This window comes from Carettochelys insculpta, chromosome 14 (assembly GCF_033958435.1).
Source record: "Carettochelys insculpta isolate YL-2023 chromosome 14, ASM3395843v1, whole genome shotgun sequence".
NCBI lineage: Eukaryota > Metazoa > Chordata > Testudines > Carettochelyidae > Carettochelys > Carettochelys insculpta.
The window spans coordinates 34,750,332-34,772,898 of NC_134150.1; the positions used below are offsets into that span (position 1 = coordinate 34,750,332).

At 45.0% G+C, this 22,567-nt stretch overlaps 1 protein-coding gene across 1 annotated transcript in view; it reads right to left on the reverse strand.

Moving 5' to 3' along the window:
• Positions 1 to 20,848, reverse strand: part of CMC2 (C-X9-C motif containing 2) — a 41,718-nt gene extending 20,870 nt beyond the window's left edge. Inside the window, exon 1 of the mRNA XM_075008777.1 lies at positions 20,747 to 20,848. The gene's annotated coding sequence lies outside the window, so the exon portion shown is untranslated. The remainder of the gene's footprint in view (positions 1 to 20,746) is intronic.
• Between the last annotated feature and the right edge of the window lie 1,719 nt (positions 20,849 to 22,567).

Below are 22,567 nucleotides of genomic sequence, written 5' to 3' on the forward strand. Positions count from 1 at the left end.
TCATCTTTGACAAATCCCCAAAACAAGAAAGAAACTAAAAATAGAAACAGAGTAAATTTGCACATAACAAGTGTCACTAAAGTGGTAACTCAGCCTCATTATCAACAATCATAACTGCACAACACACTTTGAGTAAAGGTGATTTAAACACTTGATATATCAAACTCAAATACAGATTCCACTGACTGAATTTGTCTGCCTAAAAAGATGTGTCATTGCTTATCAGAATGATCCGGCCTTCAGAATTCCACAAGGAAATAAAAATAAGGTAATCTCTTTCTAGAAAGAGGTTTTCATGTCACTTTACACCTTAAGTAATGAACATTGATAAAACTGCTTTTCCCGCTGCATAATATTCTACATCAAGATATTTGACAAAGCACATGAAGCTCAACTAAACTTACATATACACGATAAACGTCTGCTGACATAGTTATATTGATCAAGGATGTGAAGAGGTTTTGATCCTTGGCTTAACTGTGCTGGCAGAAGACACTGGTGTAGAGACAAAACAAAAAAGCAGTCATGCAGCACTTTAAAGATGAACAAAATAATTTATTAGGTGATGAGCTTTTGTGAGACAGACCCACTTCTTCAGATCATAGCCTTATCAGAAGAGGCTCAATATATAAAGCACAGACATCCGAAACTGTTATCAAGGTTGACAAATCAGAAGAGCAGAGAGATGGTGGGGGGGAAGAAGGGGAGAGTTAAGAGTTAGATAAAACATCGAAGTATGTAAAAGAGTCCTTATAATGGGTCAGGTAACTGCTGTCCCTGTTCAAACCATGTGTTAATGTGTCAAATTTGAATATGAATATTAGCTCTCAGCATTCCCTCTGTAGATGGTTGCTAAAGTCCCTGTTCAGTAGAACACAAACTTTCAGGTCTTTAACAGAATGGCCCACTCCGTTAAAGTACTGGTTGACAGGTTTGAGTATTTGGAGTTTTTTTGATGTCTGTTCTATGTCCATTCATTCTTTGTTGAATAGCGTTTGCAGTCTGTCCTATATACATGGTGTGTGGGCAATTTTTCTGATTTATCAACCTTGATAATTTTTGGACCACTAGGCTTTATACATTGAGTCTGTTCTGGTAAGGCTATCAGCTGAAGAAGTGGGTCTGTCCCACTAAAGCTCATCACCTAATAAATTATTTTGTTAGTCTTTATAGTGCTACATGACTGCTCTTTTGTTTTGATAGTGATACTAGTGAAAGTGCAGCTGTGCAAATGTAATTGTGTCTACACTGGGACAGCTTTGCCATTTAGCATACCAGTATAGCTATACAAGTGAATTGCTCAATGAAAAGACATGACCTAACACTGAGGATAAATAATCCATTACGAAAGGATCCCTATGTGACCCTAAGAATATCCCAATGCCACAGGGCAATGTGCTTCCTGGTATTTAGCAATGTCTCTCAACTGGCCAGCCCAATTTTGTTTGAACCCCACATAGAGTTGTCATATTATTTTGAAGATGTCTTGTATCAAAAATGAGTAATGCATTAGTAACTAGAATATGTTCAAACTAGTAACTCACTGATCATTAATATTTTTGCATTAATGGTTGACATGTTAAAAGCTATATAAATGTGCTGAAAATACGTCCTTCAAATGTGTGTGGCAATCAGTGCGTAAGCCCAGCAGGTTCTAGCCAAAAGAAGTCAAGCTTGTAAAACAACATTGCATCGCCAATGTAAATTAAGCAGACAACGAAAAGCACATTCACAATGGGTAAGCAAAGACATCAGGCAAACAAGGACCATTTAATCTCAAGAAGTCCTGTGGCAGCTTATAGACTAATATATTTTGGAGCATAAGCTTTCATGGGCAAAGACCTGCGTCATCTGACAAAGTGGGTCTTAGCCCACAAATGCTTAGTAGTAGCATCCTTCAGTCTACATAGACTATGGATCGTGCCCTTCGTAGTTCCGTTTGGCATCCTCATTTGCAGCGTCGGCTGTAACTGTGAAGACCCACATGAGAGTGACAGTCCTTGCTGCATCTGTTGCATATGTAATGGGTGTCTGGCAGGTCCTTGCTGTGCTTTCTGTGGGATCGCTTCTCCTTTGCTAGCTGTCTGATCCTCAACTCACCCTTCTGAAGGCCCTTGTATAGTTCCTGCCTCCATCTGCTGCAATCGTCTGCTAGTTCCTCCCAGCTGTCTGGCTTGATGTCTATTTCCCTGATGTCTCTCTTGCAAACATCTTTGTAGTGCAGCTGGGGACGTCCGGGAGGTCTTTTACCAGAGGCTAGCTCACCATACAGGATGTCTTTTGGGATCCTTCCGTCATTCATCCTGTGGATGTGGCCAAGCCAGCGGAGCCGACACTGCCTGAGGAGGGTGTTCATAGTTGGGATTCCAGCTTGCTCAAGGACGGTAGTGTTGGACACTCTGTCCTTCCATGATATTCCAAGGATGCACCTGAGGCAGCGCAAGTGGAAGACATTCAGCCTCTTTTCCTGGCGGGCGTACAGGGTCCAAGTCTCACTGCCGTAAAGGAGGGTGCTAAGGATGCAGGCTCTGTAGACTTGCATTATGGTGTGAGTGTACAGCTTGTTGTTATTCCACACTCTTTCACTGAGTCTGGACAGAGCTGTGGCTGCTTTACCGATCCTCCTAGTTAGCTCAGTCTCCAAGGACAGGGTGTCAGTGATGGTGGACCTGAGGTAAACGAACTCGTGGACGACCTCTAACATATAGTTGTCAATGTTGATTGATGGAGAATCAGCAACGTCCTGAGCAAATACATTTGTCTTCTTTCGGCTGATGGAGCGCCCAAAGTCCTTGCATGCTTTGGAGAATCGATCCAGCAGCTTCTGAAGCTGGTCTTCTGTGTGTGACACAACAGCAGCGTCATCTGTGAACAGAATATCTCTGATGAGGACTTCCTGCACCTTAGATTTAGCTTTCAGCCTTGCAAGATTAAACAGTTTCCCATCAGATCTTGTGTGCAAAAAGATGCCCTCTGTTGAAGATCCAAAGGAGCGTTTAAGGAGTGCGAAGAAGATCCCGAACAATGTCGGAGCAAGCATACATCCTTGTTTGACGCCGCTCCTGATGCTGAAAGCATTCGATAATGTGCCATTGTATTGCACGGTTCCTCTCATATCTTCGTAGAAAGACTGGATCATCTTGAGTAACAGTGGCGGTCAACCTATCTTGTGGAGCGGTTTCAACAGGCCATCCCTGCTGACCAAGTCGAAGGCCCTGGTTAGGTCAATGAAGGCAATATAGAGTGGCTTCCTCTGCTCACTACATTTCTCCTGCAGCTGCCTCAGAGAGAAGACCATGTCGACAGTAGATCTCTCTGTGCGGAATCTGCACTGTCATTCAGGATACACCCTCTCAGCAATCTTCTGGAGTCTGACGAGGATGACGCGAGCAAACAGTTTACCAGTGATGCTTAGGAGGGAGATTCCACGGTAGTTGTTGCAGTCGCTTCTGTCTCCTTTGTTCTTATACAATGTTACAATGTTAGCATCGCGCATGTCCTGTGGAACCTCACCCTCTCTCCAGCACAGGCACAGTAGCTCATGTAGGGGTTCCAGGAGAGTGTCTGTGGCACACTTGATTACCTCTGGTGGTATACCATCCTGGGCCGGGGCCTTTCCTACTGCAATGTTGTCGATGGCTTTCTTCAGTTCATCCACAGTTGGTTCCTGATCCATTACTGGTAGGAGTTTGACAGCATCAAGGGCTAAGTCGACCCCAATGTTCTCGCGTGAGTACAGCTTGGAGTAGTGCTCGACCCAGCGCTCCATCTGTTTGGCTTTGCCAGTGATGACATCACCAGATTTGGATTTCAGAGGCGCCATCTTGTTCTGGGTGGGTCCTAATGCCTTCTTGATGCTCTCGTACATTCCCCTGAGGTTACCAGAGTCAGCACTGGTCTGGATGCTGCTGTATAGCTCAAGCCAGTAGTTGTTGGCACAGTGCCTGGCCGTCTGCTGTACTGTTTTTCTGGCTGCTCTGAGGGCTTGCAGGGTATTCTGGCTTGGCGAACGTTTGTACTCCAGGAGCGCAGCGTGCTTTTTTCGATGGCTGGAATCATGTCATCGGAGTTAGCTTCAAACCAGTCATTTGTGTTTCTAGCTCTTCTTCCAAACACCGACAAGGCCGTGTTGTACCTTGTATCCCTCAGATGCTGCCATCTGGATGTCACATCGGCACCCCCAGGGTTGCTGCGCAGATTCTCCTCAAGGGTCGCTCTGAACTTTTCAGCTCTCTCTGAGTTAGCCGTCTTTCTGGCATCGATGCGGGGCCTTCCAGTTGGTTTAGAGTGGTGCAGCTTCTTGGGAATCACCTTGAGTTTGGAGCAAACTAATGAGTGATCTGTATCGCAGTCAGCACTATGATAGCTGCATGTCAGAAGGATGTTTTTGAGGTTATCACGTCTAGCGATGACCACGTCTAGTTGATGCCAGTGTTTTGAGCGTGGGTGTCTCCATGACACTCTGTGCTGTGGCTTGGTTTGGAAAAATGTGTTTGTGATGCACAGATTGTGGTACGTGCAAAGTTCAAGAAAACACTGTCCATTGTCATTCATTTTTCCCACACCGAAGTGGCCTAAGCAGGAAGGCCACAAGTCACGATCGGCTCCAACTGTCGCATTGAAGTCACCCAGAACGTACAGTTGTTCGTGAGCAGGTATTTGTGCTATGGCAGCACTAAGCACTTCATAAAACTTGTCTTTTACTTCTGGTGCGGCATACAGGGTTGGGGCGTAAGCACTGATCAGATGGACAGGACCGGCGCAAGTTTGAAGTATGACCTGAAGGAGTCTTTCTGATCCACCCATGACTAATACCACCATTTGTAGAAGGGTGTTTCTGATGGCGAAGCAAACACCATGCTTCCTGGGTTCTTCTCGGGCTTTACCCTGCCAGAAAAAGGTGTAGTCCTTTTCCTTTAGAGATCCTGAATCTGCGAGAAGTGTCTCTTGCAGAGCAGCAATGTCAATTTGGAGCCTCTTCAGTTCCTCATTGATGACAGCGGTCTTTCGGGTGTCGCTGATGTCCTGAAGATCTTCAGTCAGACCTGTCAGCATGGTCCGCACATTCCAGCAAGCAAGCTTAAAACTTTGATGGTTTCCTTTTCTTGTTGATTTTCTTATTGGTTTGCCAGGTGCTCAGCTTTCAGGTCACTTGTCAGGTTTGGGAACCTTAAGCCTCATGCACCCAATGAGGCAGGTGAACTGTGACAGGACAGTACCCTATTGGCTGGGGGCTGCCCAGCTTGAGGCGGGCGGTGACTGTCCAGTGAGATGCGACGATCTCTCCCACCGTCGAAGGCAACCCCTGGGCGCTCGTTCTCTACGCCAAATGAGCAAGAGCTTATAGCCGGTATCTGTTACCTCCCAGGTTGGTTTAATGCTGTTAGCGATGCTGGAGTACCTCTCCAGGTGCGAGCTTGGGCAATTATTGGGACCCTGGGCTGCCCAGACGCCAGTGTTCCCCTCTCAGCTTTCCTGACATAGTCCAAAGGAGAGAATAACCCCTACGTCTGGTACCAGCTCAGCTGCAGGAGTTGCCGGGTCAATGCCAGAAGTTGGCTCAGAACCACCTTAGGACTCCCCTCCGGATTTTCTGTCAGGGTTTACTCACTTAGTCTTGCTCCTTTCCAGGATAACCCACAAGGCAGAGCGGTATGGAGTACGTGGGTACGGTCCCACTACCTCTTGTACCTCCCTGGCGCCACATGTCCCCAAAGCTCCCCCTGATGACCTCCTCACCTCCCCAGGACCCTCCTCCCCACCCCTCTGCCTCTCATCAGCTACCATCACCCCGAGATCCTCCCTCCCTGTCCCCTTTTCCCCTCATCCACTCTCATGTCTCCTGACTGCACCACACTGCCCTCTATCAGTTCTCATTGCCCCCAGGTCCCTCTTCCCCGGCCTCTCTGCACCTGGCCACACGCTGCTGCAGCCCCACGTCCTCCAGGAAGATGCCGATCTTGCAGCCCAGCTGCATCCTGGGTCCCACCCAAAGCTACCAACTCTTCATCTGGCTACGGCTGTCCCTGGAGCCCCACAGACCTGGAGCGGCGCGTGCATGCAGGGAGTGTAGGACTGGGCCTGGAAGCCATGCAATCTGAGCCAGCACACCGCAAGCAGCTTCTGTGGGTGCTGCCATCCTCACAGCTGTACCAGGTGCCCCCAAACCACTTGCCCACCACTGACATCCCTCGATCTCGCCCCCCCCAGCTCCTCATGCTGCAGCGGGTCCCTCAGCTCCCTCTAAGCTCCCCCCTAAACTCCTCTCTCAAAACTCCCTCCTGTTCGCAACCACCCTGTTCGCAACCACCCGGGCGCATGCTCCCTGGTCACCTGCCAGCAGGGCGTTAGAGCTCTGGCCTACCTGAGAGAGCCCCTTCCTCTGACGACCACTCAGCCAATTGGCACGCAGCCTGAACACATGGCCAGCCTGAGCACATGGCCTTTCAAACAAACAAACACACAACTCAGCACTCCAAACACCAAATAAACAAACTGAGGCTCAGAACCCCCAAACCCAGGCACCCACACACTCCAGAGAGTCCACAAATGCTTACGCTCCAAAATATCTGTCAGTCTATAAGGTGCCAGAGGACTTCTTGTTGTTTTTGAAGATACAGACTAACGCGGCTACCTCTCTGATGCATTTAATCTCAATGAGGCAGTGACTGCATTCACAGGAAGCCTTCCTGTCTCATGCAACAGGATCAATAAACTCTTGGAAGATATAAGCAAAACCAAAAGCCATTTTATCCTTCATCTTTCACACAAAGAAACTAAGTGCTTTGTTCTCTGTATTGGACTTTTGCTAAAGACTAGCCAAAAAATTACTATAGTGAGAAAACTGCAGGTTGAACCCCTCTACTCCAGCATTCTCTGGTCTGGCAACGTTTGTGATTCATCACGATTTTAGTTAGCTGGACGCTCACTTATCATGGAAGTGGATCCTACAGTCCCATAAAATTTATTTACAGCCACCAGTCCTGCCTCTGTGTGTTCTGTGCCATTATTCACCTCTATGTACCCTTAAATGTCTTCTAAGAGCCCAGTAATCAGTGGAAGTGTTGGTCATGCTGCTAGACAACATTGACTTTCCATGGCTTGGCAAATTCTCTGGTTTGGCACAAGTCAGGTCTCAAGGGCGCCACACTAGAGAGGTTCAGTCTATACTTTGAACAAAAGACTAGTTTGTTAAATCACATTTTAGTCTAGATGCTTGTAGCCATTTCTATCCTTATTCCTTCCACTTGGCATCACTTAAATCATATTCCACTGTTAATAAACTTGTTTTACTTTTACTAGACACCAACTCAGTGCTGCATATGTCAAATGGAAGCTGTGTTAATCTCAGTTAAGCTAACAGGCTGCTTGTGCACAGTCATTATAAAAGAGCAGCAAACTTGAAGAAAAAATTGTGAAATGCATTTGGGACAATTCTGGGATAGAAGGGTTGTTGTGTCCCTCCCTCCACCCCCCAAAAAGAGCACGGGAGCAGTAGAAACTAGAGAGGGACTTTCTTGCTTTTATGATGACTGTTGGCGTCATGGCTGTGAGCCACAGCTGCACAGCATTTAAAGAACCCAGAGCTCCAAGACTGAACTCTTTACCGGTCTGCACGTTGAATAGTAACAGAGATATAGCTGTGCTAGTCTATATACTATCAAAACAAAAAGCAGTCCAGTAGCACTTTAAAGACTAACAAAATAATATATTAGGTGATGAGCTTTCATGGGACAGACCCACTTCTTCAGATCATAGTCATACCAGAACAGACTCAATATTTAAGGCACAGAGAACCAAAAATAGTAACCAAGGTTGACAAATCAGAAAAATATTATCAAGGTGAGCAAATCAGAGAGCAGAGAGGCAGAAGGGTGGAGGGGGAGGTGGAGTCAAGAATTAGATAAAGCCAAGTATGCAAAAAAGTCCCTACAATGAGCTAGAAAATTCCCTTCCCGGTTCAAACCACATGATAACGTGTCGAATTTGAATATAAAAGAGAGTTCATCATGCTTTCCAAACTACTGTGTAAATTCCTCATCAGTAAAACACAGACTTTCAGTTCATTAACACAATGGCCCACTCTATTAAAGTGCTGGCTGACAGGTTTGTGAATCAGGAGTGTTATGTCTGTTTTATGCCCATTAATTTTTGTCTAAGAGAGTTTGAAGTGTCCAATATACAAAGCATCTGGGCATTGTTGGCATATGATGGCATATATGATGTTAGTTGAAGAACATGAGCATGTGCCCGTGATTCTGTGAATAACCTGGTTAGGTCTGGTGATGGTATCTCCAGAATAGATATGTGGACAAAGTTGGCAACGGGCCTTGTTGCAAGGAAAAGTTCCAGGACTGGTGTTCCTGTGGTATAGACTGTGGTTATTCGTGAGAATCCTCATAAGTTTGGGAGGGTGTCTGTCAGAGAGAACAGGCCTGTCACCTAAGGCCTTCTTGAGTGTGGCATCCTGATTAAGGACAGGTCGTAGGTCTTTAATAATGCATTGCAGTGGTTTGAGTTGGGGGCTGTAGGTGATGACCAGTGGTGTTCTGTTATTGGCTTTTTGGGCCAGAAACCCACTGATTGCTATACTTACCTACACGCTTCTAGATTCCATCCTGCACACACAACAAGATCCATTATTTATAGTCAAGCCCTTACGTACAATCGCATTTGCTCTGACCCTACTGACAGACATCGAAAACTACAAGATCTTTACCAAATATTCATAAACCTGAATTACCCACCAGGAGAAATAAAAAAAAAAAAAAAACAAATCGACAGGGCCAGACAAATACCCAGAGACCAGCTACTCCAAGCCAGGCCCAAAAAAGCCAATAAGAGAACACCACTGGTCAGAACAAATTCAAACTTGTAAACTTGCTTTGAGATCCTTGAATAAATAGTGCTTTAAATGCTGACTAATATTTATGTTCACAAGCCTACAAAGAGACAATGAAGCTGATGATCTGAAGGTGGATCTAACAGACCCCTAAATGTGAGAAAATGCAGAATGACTGTCAAGAATATTATTTGAAAAGAGAAATGTGAAGAGTAATGAAGAAAGAATTGGGGGTAGATTGTTTTCTTGCAAAACCCCAAAAAAGAAATTATTCTAAGATAGCTTCTCAGTAATGAACAAATCCATGTAAATAGAATTTTAATGCAGATGAAATCTTACTAAGCATTAAAAATGGAAAAATGTTGAAAAAATTTCTAAATATTAGAAATATTACTAAATATTAGTAAATATTTGGAAAAAATGTTTATGTATAAATTGCTCAGAGAGATCTATTAACAGAAATGTTGGATAAAGAATATCAAGAGAAACAAGCAATTGCTCTGAAAGAAATATTAGCAGCACAGCTCAAGGATAATATTAGGAAAGTAGACCAATTGCTTTGGTGAAAAAATGGGATTTAAAATGGCAGGCAAACACCAGTATGGTTTGAAGTGATTACAGTAGCGTCTCGGAGCCCCAGGAAGCAGCAGCCACGGGCACTCCCTGCCCTGGAGCCCTGGGGAAGCCACGACAGCTGCGGGCCCTCCTGGTGCTAAGGAAGCTGCAGCAGCTGCTGGCACTCCCCACCTGGAGCCCTGTGAAAGCCATCACAGCCGCTCCCAGCCCTGGAGTCCCAAGGAAGCGAGGCCACTCAGAAATAATTGAATTTGTGAATGTGGTATTTGCTAATGTCGAGACCCTGCTGTATATAGACAGACATACAAAATACGAAGTCTGTGCATTGATTTAGAGACAGTAGTATATTTCATCATGGAGCAGAACTAACTACTGCGACAGGACTCAAATTGGGCAGTTCCTAGCATTTCTCTTTAAAAATCTTGCCTGAAATGGGTTAATTTTACATATTTCTCACACCATATTTGGCAACCACAATACAGATATTCATTATGTAATGAGTTTGGTGAAGAATGCCAAAAGGAGCTATAGATAAACAATGACAGGTAAGTTACCTTCTGAACCAGTTTTGAATGGAATAGACAATCAAAAATTAAGGACCATGAAGTATTTTATTGTATACTAGCATAGATAAGAAGAGGCAAATAGGAAGCGATGAGAGGCCATATCTGGGAATCGACAGCTAAAACAGGTACTTTGAGAAGCTATTATCCTTGACAGATAGCTATATTACATGGCCTCCAAGATACGGCCCAAGCTCCAAAATCTGGATTACTCTTAAGGTCCATAATTCTCTTAGTCATAATTAGCAATTCTGGGTATTATTTGCTCTAAGTAAATTGTCCCTACATAGGCCACCAAAGGAAACCAAGTGAAAGGATGTAATCTGCTTTGTGGAGATTTAGGAGTCTAAAATATTAATTTTTAACACTACACACTATCCAATATGTCCATGAGGTATTAAAAATCCTAATGAGAAGCAAACTGGGTGGGGGGTTGTAAAAATGGGACACCTTTGTTTCATTTAAGAGATAGGACTGACAATGCAAAACATTGGATTTATCATACATCTCTTTTTTGACATCTTTCTGTAACGTATTCCTGACTACATAAAGCTTTGCGTCCAAAACACTTTTTAAAAAATCTAATACAAAACCGTGGTCATATATGCAAAAAAATTCAGTACCACATGCACCAAATTTTTTTTAAAGGGGTCTGGTTCTGCAGAAAAGCTTCTAAACAAAAAAAAAAAAAAAAAAAAAGCCAAGGCAAAGAAGACTCATCAGAAGCCCTAGTCCCAGAAGGATAATGAATACTTCAAAAATACACAGTGATTCAAGTTTAATTTTAAACTAGACAGGAAGCCACTAAAAACAGACTATTTACAGAGAAAGACTGATGTGTAGGAATTTTTAAAAATTACTTTTCTTGTAGCAGCACCTGGAAGCCACAGACCAGGATCTGGGATACCACTGTTTGAGACAAAGAGATGCTGTCTTCAAGGGCTTCCAAATCAATGTTAGAAAGGACATGACAAGTGGACTAAACATAAGGCTGTGACCACCCTTGGCAAAAATTTCGAAAGGGCCATGCTAATGGCCAAAGGATGTTAATGAGGTGCTGAAATGAAGACAGTCTTCTTCCACCTTACGAGGGTAATTCGTTCCTGAAAAAACCCTCTTAGGGTGAATTCTCGTAAGTCGAAAATGTAATTTCCATTAATTTCAATGGGAAAAAACTGCATGCATTCCTGAGGCCCAAAATGTACACCATTTATGCTAACACCAAACCCCATTAAATCCGGTGCAAGGGGATGGGCAGAGCAGGGCATGGGGAAGCAGCCCGGCCTGCGTGCAGCTTAGGTTAAGTGGGGAGGGGGCACTGCCAGGGGCTGGCCACGTTGGGAGCTAGGCAGGCACAGAGGGCCCCTGGCTGGCGAAGGGCGATGCCTCTCTCGTGTGGGGCTGCGCAGCAGAGAGGCCCTGTGGGTGGCAGCCAAGGCAGCAGCGGCAGGCAAGCCAGGAGCTAAATGGGAGGGAGTGCCACAGACGGCAAGTGGCGCCCAAGGCATAGCTGCGCAGGGCAGGCAGCGGTGGTCCCCTAGCTACCCGGGGGGTGAGCGGCAGCAGCGAGGCTGGGATGGGCTGCACGCCCAGCATCCACATCTCACAGAACAGGGTGATCTACTGCCAAGACTTGGACGAGCCTACCTCCCCACACCAGACTGCTGCCGCTGCCCCCCTGCATGGCCTCTTAGTCAAGACCAACGCAGCCAACTCCATTCCCTCGGTGCTTGCCTACCAGAGCCGCCAGCTTCCAAATCGGTCCTCATAAATGCGAATAAATGCCTCGGAAGCTGAAGTAGGGGGATTTAATGAAACTCCTTGTAAAGTCGAATTCTCGTAACTCGAATGGGTGTATCTCAAGATATGACTGTATTCAGCGCCTCATTAGCATGCTGCCAGCCGTAGCACTTTGAAAGTGCCACATTTCAATTGCGCACAGCTCGGCTACATGGGGCCCTTTTAAAAAGGAGCCCACAGACGTCAAAATCCCCTTATTCCTATCAGCTGATCAAAGTGCTGCGGACAGCAGCATGCTAATGAGGTACTGAATATTCATTTCAGTGCCTCATTAGCATCCTCAGATTTGGCCATTAGCATGGCCCTTTTGAAATTTTGGCCAAAGTGTGTTCACAGCCAAATAGGACGCAAATGGGTAGGAGGAAGAGTGAACAAAATTAAAAGTTTAGAAAACTAGAACCATCATCGTTGTCTTCAAGATACAGACTAACTCGGCTATCCCTCTAATACTAGAAGTTTCAGATCACCACTTGCTCAAACTATGCCAGATAGTAGTGATTAGCAGGCATCACACCAGAGGTAGACTTTCAAGTACAGGTTTATAAAAAGGTGGCAGATTGATGAGTTTAGAATGGGAATTCTTCCCATGCATAGAGACCTGCAGGTGAGAAAGCTAGGTGTGCAATCAAAGAAGACGCTGTTGACATAGCAAAAATGGGGACTGATGGCTCAATAACTTAGTAATCTAGTCGACAGGCTAGAGGTAGATGGAAAAGAGCCTTAATAACAAAGAACTATTATTTCATGCACTGGAGAGAGGACCATGGATAGACCAACCAGTTAGGAAGATGATCCTAGCAGTATTTTGAATGGAATTTAATTAAGACAGCGTTAAGGTCAGCAGGACAGAGCCAAATCTTTAAAATGCAGTGTAGGTACAAGACATGGTCACAGTGAAATTGTTCCCTTCTTGGACGTTTCCGAATAAAATAGCAATCTTAAATTAGGGAGCAAAAAGCTATTTAATACTGGATTCAAAACACAGCTCATGGACAACAAGCACAGCTCATTCCTATATATAACAGGGAATTTCTCATTTTTCACTGGATTACATTTTAAGCATTTTCCAATTGTAATGACATGAGTTTCAGTACTTTTTTGCCTTTTTTCAAGTTCTAAATAGTTAGGGTTTGGAATTAAATTATGAGATGGTAATACTGATAATGAATGAGATCTAAGATTACAAAAATGAAAGAAACCTGTGTGTGACTCAACACTAAAAGAAAAACAAACGTTCTGTTCTTCCCTACTTAGTATATCCTAGAGAGTGATTAAGTATTCAGAGATGGAGAAAGTTGCAAAAATCTTATTTCAGTTCCTATGAAGGACCACAGTAACAAAGAGGAAGCCGTGCTAGTCTATACACTATCAAAACAAAAAGCAGTCAAGTAGCACTTAAAAGACTAGCAAAATGGTTTATTAGGTGAGCTTTCGTGGGACAGACCCACTTCTTCAGACCATAGCCAGACCAGAACAGACTCAATATTTAAGGCACAGAGAACCAAAAACAGTAAGCAAGGAGGACAAATCAGAAAAAGATAATCAGGGTGAGCAAATCAGAGAGCAGAGGGGTGGGGGGAAGGTCAGGAATTAGACTGAGCCAAGTATGCAGACAAGCCCCTATAGTGACTCAGAAAGTTCCCATTTAAACCTTAAATCGTGATGGGAACTTTCTGAGTCACTATAGGGGCTTGTCTGCATACTTGGCTCAGTCTAATTCCTGACCTTCCCCCCACCCCTCTGCTCTCTGATTTGCTCACCCTGATTATCTTTTTCTGATTTGTCCTCCTTGCTTACTGTTTTTGGTTCTCTGTGCCTTAAATATTGAGTCTGTTCTGGTCTGGCTATGGTCTGAAGAAGTGGGTCTGTCCCACGAAAGCTCACCTAATAAACCATTTTGCTAGTCTTTTAAGTGCTACTTGACTGCTTTTTGTTATGAAGGACCAACCACTGTAGTGTCCGGAAGCCTCAGAGCTTAATACACTAGAGGTTTCTCAGGCAAAACAGGATTCCATCATAAAATTTTTTTATTAGGTATATTGCTGGGTGCCACTCCCTTTCCAATTTGGGCTTATCACCACACCTCAGTTTCCCACCTTTCTAGGCTCAAGGGCAATTAGTTAAACATTCTTCCCCTTCTCAGTGTCTACTTTATTAAGCCAAAACAAGAAGAATTTGCTTTACTCATCTCTCACATGCTCAGTTCCTCCACTGAATCGCACTTGTCAGTTCCTTTACCCTATCCAGAACCTCCACAGTCCTTCCAGCTGTACTAGTAATGTTAAACTCCAGGGTTTAAGAGAATTAAATGCTTGCTTTTGTTCACTCTTGCCCCTCTCCCCCTTCTTTGATCAACCCTAAGCCCTCACAGCAGGTAAATTTAGCAGAAATCCCCTCTTCCCAAAGATAGCTATTAGCTTGGGGCGGTCGGGCAGGCAAGGGCTTTCCTCCCAGCTGAGTTGTTCTGTTCCATTTGGACAGTTTTGTCCGAAGGGGGAAGCGGGGGGGGAGGAAATTCCTGTATCTGCCTGAAATAGCCACTGCTAACCTGGGACCTGCAAAGTCTGCTCTTCAGACAGCAGAAAAATCTCTCTCCACATTTTCATCTGCAGCAGCTGTATTGAAAGTGAATATGGCTGTGGGGGCTGCTGCAAAAGCCTCAGCTCTGTGTATGAAAATCCAAGAGAGCGTGCACGAAGTGCTGAACCAGTTTGGAAGACAATTAACACTTAATTGTCTTCAGACCTAGCTAAGTACTTGTAAATCCTTCCTTGCATTTTCTTGTACAGAACTACCACAGACTCTTTATACAAGCTCCAGGAGGCAGAGAGCAGGGCTGAGCTGAGCTCCCTTCCTGCCAATGAATATCGGCTTGTGTGCCACTCTTGGCACATGCCAGGGGTTGCTGACCCCTGATCTAGTTTTTCCCCAACGTGTGATATGCGTACCACCCGTGGTACACAAAAGGATTCCCGGGGTGCACAACAGAAAATAAATTATGAAAAGTCAGGAGATAAACACTGGGACAGCACTGGGAGAGCGGGTATGCTGATAAGACTTAAGTTCTGAAAGGGGTATGCAAATGTTTTAAGTTTGGGAAATGCTGATCTAGACCCATCCCTGACAGGTGTTGGTCTAACTTGCTCTTTGAAATCTCCAAAGCTGGAGATTCCACAACCCTGGGCAATTTATTCAAGTGATCAACTACCCTGACAGCTGGGAAGCTTCTTCTAGTGTGCAACCTAAGCCACTCTCCCTTAATTTAGGCCATCGCTTCTTGGCCAAGCCTCAAAGCTTAAGCAGAACAATTAGTCTCTCATCTCCTTGTTACAATCTTTTATGCACTTGAAAACTGTTATCATGCCATCTTGTCTTCTGTTCTCAGGGCTGAACAAACACATTTTTTTTTCCAATCTTTCCTACAGGTCACGTTCTCTAGACCTTTAATAATTTTTCCTCTTCTCTGTACTTTAAGTTTATCCACCTCTTTCCTGAAATGTGGCATGCATAAATAGGCCCAGTACTACAGTTGAGGCCTACTCAGCACAGAGAACAGCATAATAATTGGTGTCTTGCATACAACACTACCGCTAATGCATCCCAGAATCACACCAAAAAACTCTCAGTAACGCTGACCAGAAAACACTACCTGTCCTGTCCTATTGAATTTTTCTGCCAATATTGCTGATGCTTCACTCACTCAACCCAGAGTGGAGCTTTTTATTTGTCCCGCAGAAGCTCATTACCTAATAAATCATTTTGTTAGTCTTTAAAAAGTGCTACATGACTGCTGTTTTGTTTTGCTTTGCCTTATTCACAACCACTTATCTGTTCACACAGAACCTGAACAGGATTGTTCCTTCAACAACAGATTTTAAATGATAGTGAAATGGTGCCAAGCTCATATCTGACACACCAACATATTCAAGACCATTACATATATTTTATTTCCACAAGTTGCCCTTCCTAACTTACTTGAGAAAGGGAGAAGTTCTGTAATACAGCATTATTGTTTTTACCTTTTTGCAAGAAAGAAAGAGAAGTCTTCAGCTCCTCATGGAATATCCATTAATTCTATTTTGCAAAAGAATATCAAATTCAAAAACCACTCCAAATATATTTGTTTAAGAATTCCTATTATTAATAACAATTTAAAATCACAAGAGAGAGACTAGCCTCAATAGCAACAATCCGAATAAGCTCGTAAATGCCTCCCTGTAAAAAGTTTTCTTTATTCTCCGAGGTTGCCAAGAAATTAATTATATCTATTCAGTTTAACAAAACAAGTATTGAAACAATAAGATACCAGTGGGAGTCGGAGGGCAGGGTTCTGATGTTTGGACTTGTAGTAACAAACAGGAGGATTTGTAGTCCCCAAATATTGGGCCAAGTAACCAATCACGCTGCCACCTACTACCCTCTCCCTGCTAGGGTAGAGGGAAGAAACAAGATAGTAGGCTGAATCTACATCTTCATCTGGTCCCAGACCACATCATGGGACCAGAAGTAATCTGAACTAGGTGTTAGAAGACGACCAGGAGATATATTGCTCCTTCACTTTCCAGACCCAAGCATGGTTTTTAAGAGCAAAAGGAACCTACAGCACTTCATCCCTTCTTCCCCAGCTCCTTCACAAGACAAAACACAGCTGCATAGGATGAAAGTAGAGGTGCCAGCTTTCTGATTTCCCCAGAGATGCCCAATCCCCACTCCACCCCTTCTCCCAAGACTCCACTTCTCCCCCTCCCTTCCAGCACCTCTTGTACATCATTAAACAGTTATCCCCAGCAGGCAGGAGGTTCTGGGGAGAAGGGAAGGAACTGATCTGCTGGGCCCTCTAGGTAGTGGGAATCACCGAGATAGGGAGAGGATGACCGGTGGGTGCTGAGCACTCACTATTTTTCTGCCATTGATGTTCCAGCCCTGGAGCACTCAAATAGCAATTACAGATGGAAGTTCCTTAATCACAGAGATTACTTTGCAGTTCTCAGCAAACAGTTTACTATTTAGCAAGTCTTATTTCATTACGGTGGCTGCTAGGCAGACAAGCAACAAGAAGGAGAAGGCCACAAGTATGTTTGATACTCCTGTACTTGGGTGACCTACTTGCTACTGGCTGACAAATATAACATTAGCAGGGAAACAGGGGGAAAAAAAACTGTGTAAACCATTAAAAAGATCAATTCAAGACATACTGTTTAAAAAGATACCCTAAAAATCTTGTATTTAAACAAGTCAGTTTCAAAAACTCAAATTACTGGCATCCATTGTCTTTAATCAAAAGAGTAGAAACTCCCTGTGATACCTAAATAAAATATTTATTACTCCCCCAGTGTGGTAATTCCCATTAATATTTAAAGGAAAACACAGTTAAAATATTTTATTGAAGCATTATTGTTAAAAATACTTAAATGTTAAGTACTATTTTTAGTATCACTGATACTGTTCAACTATTGTCTATTGACTAATCTATTTTCATTGTCCAATGTCAACAAGATGCACTTTGTTCCAATAAGGAACAATGTCGCATATTTGGATAGAAGACAACGTGGCTATGTCTAGACTTGAAGGCTTTTGTTAACAAAACTTCTTTTGATGGAAGTTTTGTCAACAGAGTGAATGTCCAGACAGCCGATCTCTCAGAAGAGATCTACCGGTCGAGAGCATTCTGTCAACATCCCTGTACACCTCGTTCCATGAGGAAGAAGAGATGTCTCAACAGAGGGAGGCCTTCCAATATTTGGCCCCAAGTGGACGAGCTTCTACCAACAGAACAGTCAGCAAAACATACGCAAAAGCATTGCACAATTTGCATATCTCTTGCTGACAGTTCCTGGCAATCTAGACATAACCTGAAAGAGAATATTCAAATACAGACAAAACTGCTTTGCTTGATTCCCCTTCCACCTACACACACAATGAAAATAATTAACAGTAATCTTTATGATGCCTTTTGCGATGAAATTCCTGACATTGTCTGTATAAATCTGTTGTACGTACATACAAAGCAAACAAAACTCTTGTGATAGTTTTCAGCTTTTAGAGATTGAGGAAAGTCAAGGGTGTTTAATTCTGACAGTGATTTATTTTCACCTCTGGGAAGCCCCTGCATTTATAAAGATTCTAATTTAAACCCTGCCTCCATGTTTTTCATCTAGCATAAGACAAAAACAAGTTTAAACATCTAAACTCACCCATAATACGTTATATTTGAGTTCCATGTGTCATTAGATTGGTTGATCACCAATTCTGCTTTTAAACCATTTGCAAAATGCTTTACAAAAAGGATAAGGATGCCCACATGGTGGCGTAGTAGCCATGAAAAGGAAGAGATGATGATGACGACTATATTTAGGCAGAGAGTAGCTTACCAAATTGCCTATGGCAATTTATTTTTCCCCACTGATAATGTTGTTAGTGAAAACTCAAAAAAAAAAAATAAAATACCCTGACCAATCCGTTTTGCACTTCAATTGAAAAATGAAAACTATCTGGCTTTCTAGAACTGTTTTTATTAATGTTAATTAAATATCTTCATATATTATACACAACTCAAAAGCCAAAAAACAAATTTTGGGCATAAACTACTCATTCGTATTACTTTACAAACAACTATCATGTGAAGGTGCAAAGTTGCAAATACTATCAACTGTTCATTTTCATACAAATTATGTAAAAAATAGTAACAATGGATGTGTGTTTAAAAACTTTGTGTAAGTAACCAGTAATAATGTTTCCATTCTATTATGTCTAGACAACATATTAGGCAAATTAAGAATAATCTCTATTTTTCAGCAAGCTTATCCACAAGCAAATCCAACTTTATACTGTATTGAAATTCATCCACGAAAGCTGAGATGGAAACATCTTACAAATTAGGCTAGCACAGGGTAGACCAAATCCTGGCTCTTGAGCTGCATAATGGGCATCAGGATAGTGCATGGAGGAAACAGGGATGCCTAGCACTGAGAGAGGCATGGGGAATTGGGTTAGAGCAGGAAAGCTGGGAGTGCTTGGCTCTGGAGCAATGGAGGGAGGCTGGGGGTGCCTGTCTCTGAGGGAAGGGGAGAGCACTGAGCCACACATTATAAATCTAAATATATAACAGACATCCACATAGATAGAAATAAATATATAATATGTGGCTTTTTACATTCTATCCACAGTTATTTTGGCTTAGTCTCTAACTGATTGGCCACAAGTAAGCTAACACATACTAGGGAAGTCCTGGTTTTACTAAACACCACAAGTTTTAAAAAAACAACAGAAGTTCGCTGCTTTATTTACTACTATAATAGATTATCAAATCAAACTGCAAGTATATTTTCATTTCATCTGCTGACAGTTGTTTTGCCTGGCCTAGGATATTAATGATTAACAGGTAAACCCCATCCATTCAGAATGAGGCTTACCAGTTCTAGTCAAGTGGTACAAATGGGAGAAGAACCCTCCTACAAACCCCAGGAGGCAGGCAGGTGGTTGCTCCAGCCCCACAAGTCCTCTAAAAGTGGGGGGATGCTCCAGTGCAGCCAGAGCCAGAACTGCCCCCTTCTGCAGTGGGCTAGGGGCCACTGAGGACGCTGCTCCAGCCCAGCCAGTCTGGAACATGCCCCCTGCCACAGCCACTGCGTCAGCCAGGCTGGAGTGCCCCTGCTAGACCAGGGCTGCTCCAACCCAGCTGCAGCATCTCTGCCATAGCACACCATGGACCAGTACTGCTCCAGCCACCGCACAGACAGAGAAGCTCCAGCTGGGCCACAGCAGCCCCAGGCTCTGGCATGCCAGTGGTTGGGGCACTCCAGCTTACCCCGAAGAGCCTTGATCCCAGGCCCAGCTGAGCTAAAGCAGCCTCTCCAGCTGCCCCACCCCTTTAATTGGTTAACCACTTAACCAGTAAGTTTACCTACTGTTTAGCCACTTTACCAGGATTTTACATCCCTAGCCTGGCCATTGTCTACTTATCAAAAGCTACAGAAGACTAGACTTCCCCCCACCCCTTGAATTACTTCTATAGTTTGATACTAAAGGTGAATCATATTTTGGAAATTAATGTTGTATAAAAAAGGTTGTAACAGCTAGCTCTCTCTCTTTCTCTGTCTCTAGTCATTCTCATGCACTTTATTTTATAAGACTATTTTCCTCTAATTGTCAAGAAACCCTAATAGATATAAGGACGTTTATTACATTTATTGACGTCCATCTTGAGGACATACCATGCCCCAGTAGGAATGCAAGCCATTATAGAACAGAGACCTCAAGGCTGGGTGCAACACAGGAACAGAAACAGAAGGACAGGTGCACAGAAAAGGAGCCAGGCCAATTTAGGTAAACTCTTCCCATACTTTTTAAGGCTTAAACTCTACCACAGAGTCAAGGGAAATAACACATGGACAGTGGAGCAAATCCAAGCCACCAGATGCTTCTAAACAGATCCTCAACAGCTTTTTACTTATGTCACTATTGATATTTCTGTTTGATAGGTGCTTCTCTGCTGTCTGGGCCTTACCTAAATCCTGACCAAGAAATCTGATTTTTTAGTGGTCGTGGACCCACTATCCCTAATCTACAGCTTCCACATCGTGTGTCACCTCGTCACCCTCTCCAGCCGAGTGTAATCATAGCTAGAGAAGTAAGGCAGCTTGGCTTAGCTGCAGGGGCTCCCTCTTCTGTGGAAGGGGCCTGAAGAGATTCATGCTCCCCGCTGTTGAGATGGGCTCTCTTTTCTTGCGCGTGCTGGGACACCAGGGGTGTATCCCCGGCGGGGGCCCGGGAGTGGTCACCCCCATTCGCTCTCTGAGCCCGTGTGCATGCGGGGGGAGGGGTGTGCACGTACTTCTCCCCCATCTGCGGGAGCAGAACTAGAGGAGCGAACACCTCGGTGCTGGGCGGGGGGATGAGCACCCTGAGTCGGAGGGGAATTAACCATTTTCTGCCCTCAGAGCGGCGGCTCTGCCCTTCCACTTACTCCAGTCCGGGGAGCACACCGCGTCAACAGCCACAGCAACAGCCGCCCTCTACCTCCGCACTAACAAGTACGTAACCCAGCGGGGAGAGCCGCCATGACCCGGAAGGAGATGGGATGGGGCGGGACCTACCGCCGGACGCTGCCCTCGCACAGCGGGGCAGAAAGGGCATTTGTGATTGGGCCGTTCAAACGGAGGACGCTGGCTGATTGGGCGCCTAGGGCTAGCGGGAAAGCTGCCGGTTTGGAGTGCTGAGCCCGAAAGGCTGCGCTGGGGCGATGTCTGCGAGCGGACGGCGCCGACGGGGCGCCCCTGACAGGTAAGCGGGCTGGGCCCTGAGGGGATGCTCGAGGGGCGTCAGTGGGATCCGTGCCCACGCGGGGGCTGTGAGTGACGCCCATCTCCCCTAGGGAAGGGCGGGCTGCAGCGTCTTCCCACGCGCGCCGCTTGACGGGGCCGCAGTGGCGCGGAGAGGCGGCAGGTCCTCGCGGGACCTTCGCAGTACGGCTCCGCCAAGGGAGACGGGGTCTGGCGTGCGGGTCCGGCTCTACCAAACTTCCGCCCCGGCCGTTTCCCGATCGACACCGCTGCTGCCCGCCTGGTGCTAGCCCGGGGCACGGCAGGCGGCGAGGAGAGTGGTACATCGGCCTGTGCTATGGCAACCGGGGAGCGGCCCGCTCTGGTGCCGGCGCTGGGCTGTTTCGTGTCCTCTGAAGCAGGGCAACCGCTTGGAGGGCTCAGCGGCGGGAGCTCACGAACGTCTGAACAGCCCCGAGACCTCATCACGGAGGCGGCGATAGCCAGTCTCGGAGCAGCGTGGGCGGTGACTCCCCGAACCTAAGACTGGGGCGTTTTCCATCCTCAGGGTAGCGCAGATGTGCTACTACCTCAAAAGAGCAGCTATTGTAATGTCTACACTGCCGTATTTTGTCACCAAAGCAGTGTGAGCGTTCACCTGTCAGCGAGGCTTTTGCCAGGAGAAACACCCATTTTTGGCGACAGAAACTTATGAGAAACTTTTTTTCTCTTCTCCCTTTGTTGTCCATGGAGAGCCGGTATAAATGCTGTTGTATGTTTTGTGGCCACAACTGGCCTCAGCCAGTATCCCACAGTGCCTGGTGGCTCTGCTCAGTGTTTTGATCTCTGCATGTGCCTTCCCCCATCAGAGCCCTGGGAAGTATCTGACAGCTGAGTGAGCTGCTCTGTTTGGGGAACAAAGAAAGAAGAAATCATTCCAAAGCTCTTCAGCTCAGGCAGAGTGCTGCTGGGGGATGGGGAGGGAGAAGAGACAGCTGTGCAGTTTTGACATTCCTAAGCACAGAGAGGTCCTAGAGCTACTCATGATGCCTCTCACAGCAGCTGAGGATGCTGTAGGAGCAGACAGAGGGAACCCAAGATGTGAAAGAATTAGCTCTGTCTTCCAACAGCGCTGTGGGATTGCATTGCTCATGCTGTCAGTGCATTGCTCATGCTGTCAGTGATGATACCCCCAATGTGGACATGATCTGTTGATAGAGGGAGCAAATGTGAACACTCTGGCGATTTTTGTTGATTTTTAGGTGTCAACATAAATTTTGTCAATGAAAGTTGGTAGTATAGACGTACCCTAAGAGTCTGAAATAGGGTGGTTCTTTGTAGAGTCTGTGAGAACCACAAAAACTGTCTCACTGGATACCAATGAGCTACACTGCCTGTCTCTAGCAGTGGCCAACACCGGAGCTTCAGAAGGAGTTTACAATACAGGCTATTTGGAATTAATCATTCTGTTTTTCCTCATCAGTGGCTTATAACTGTTTAATATTGCTTCTTAAAGTGGCTTCACA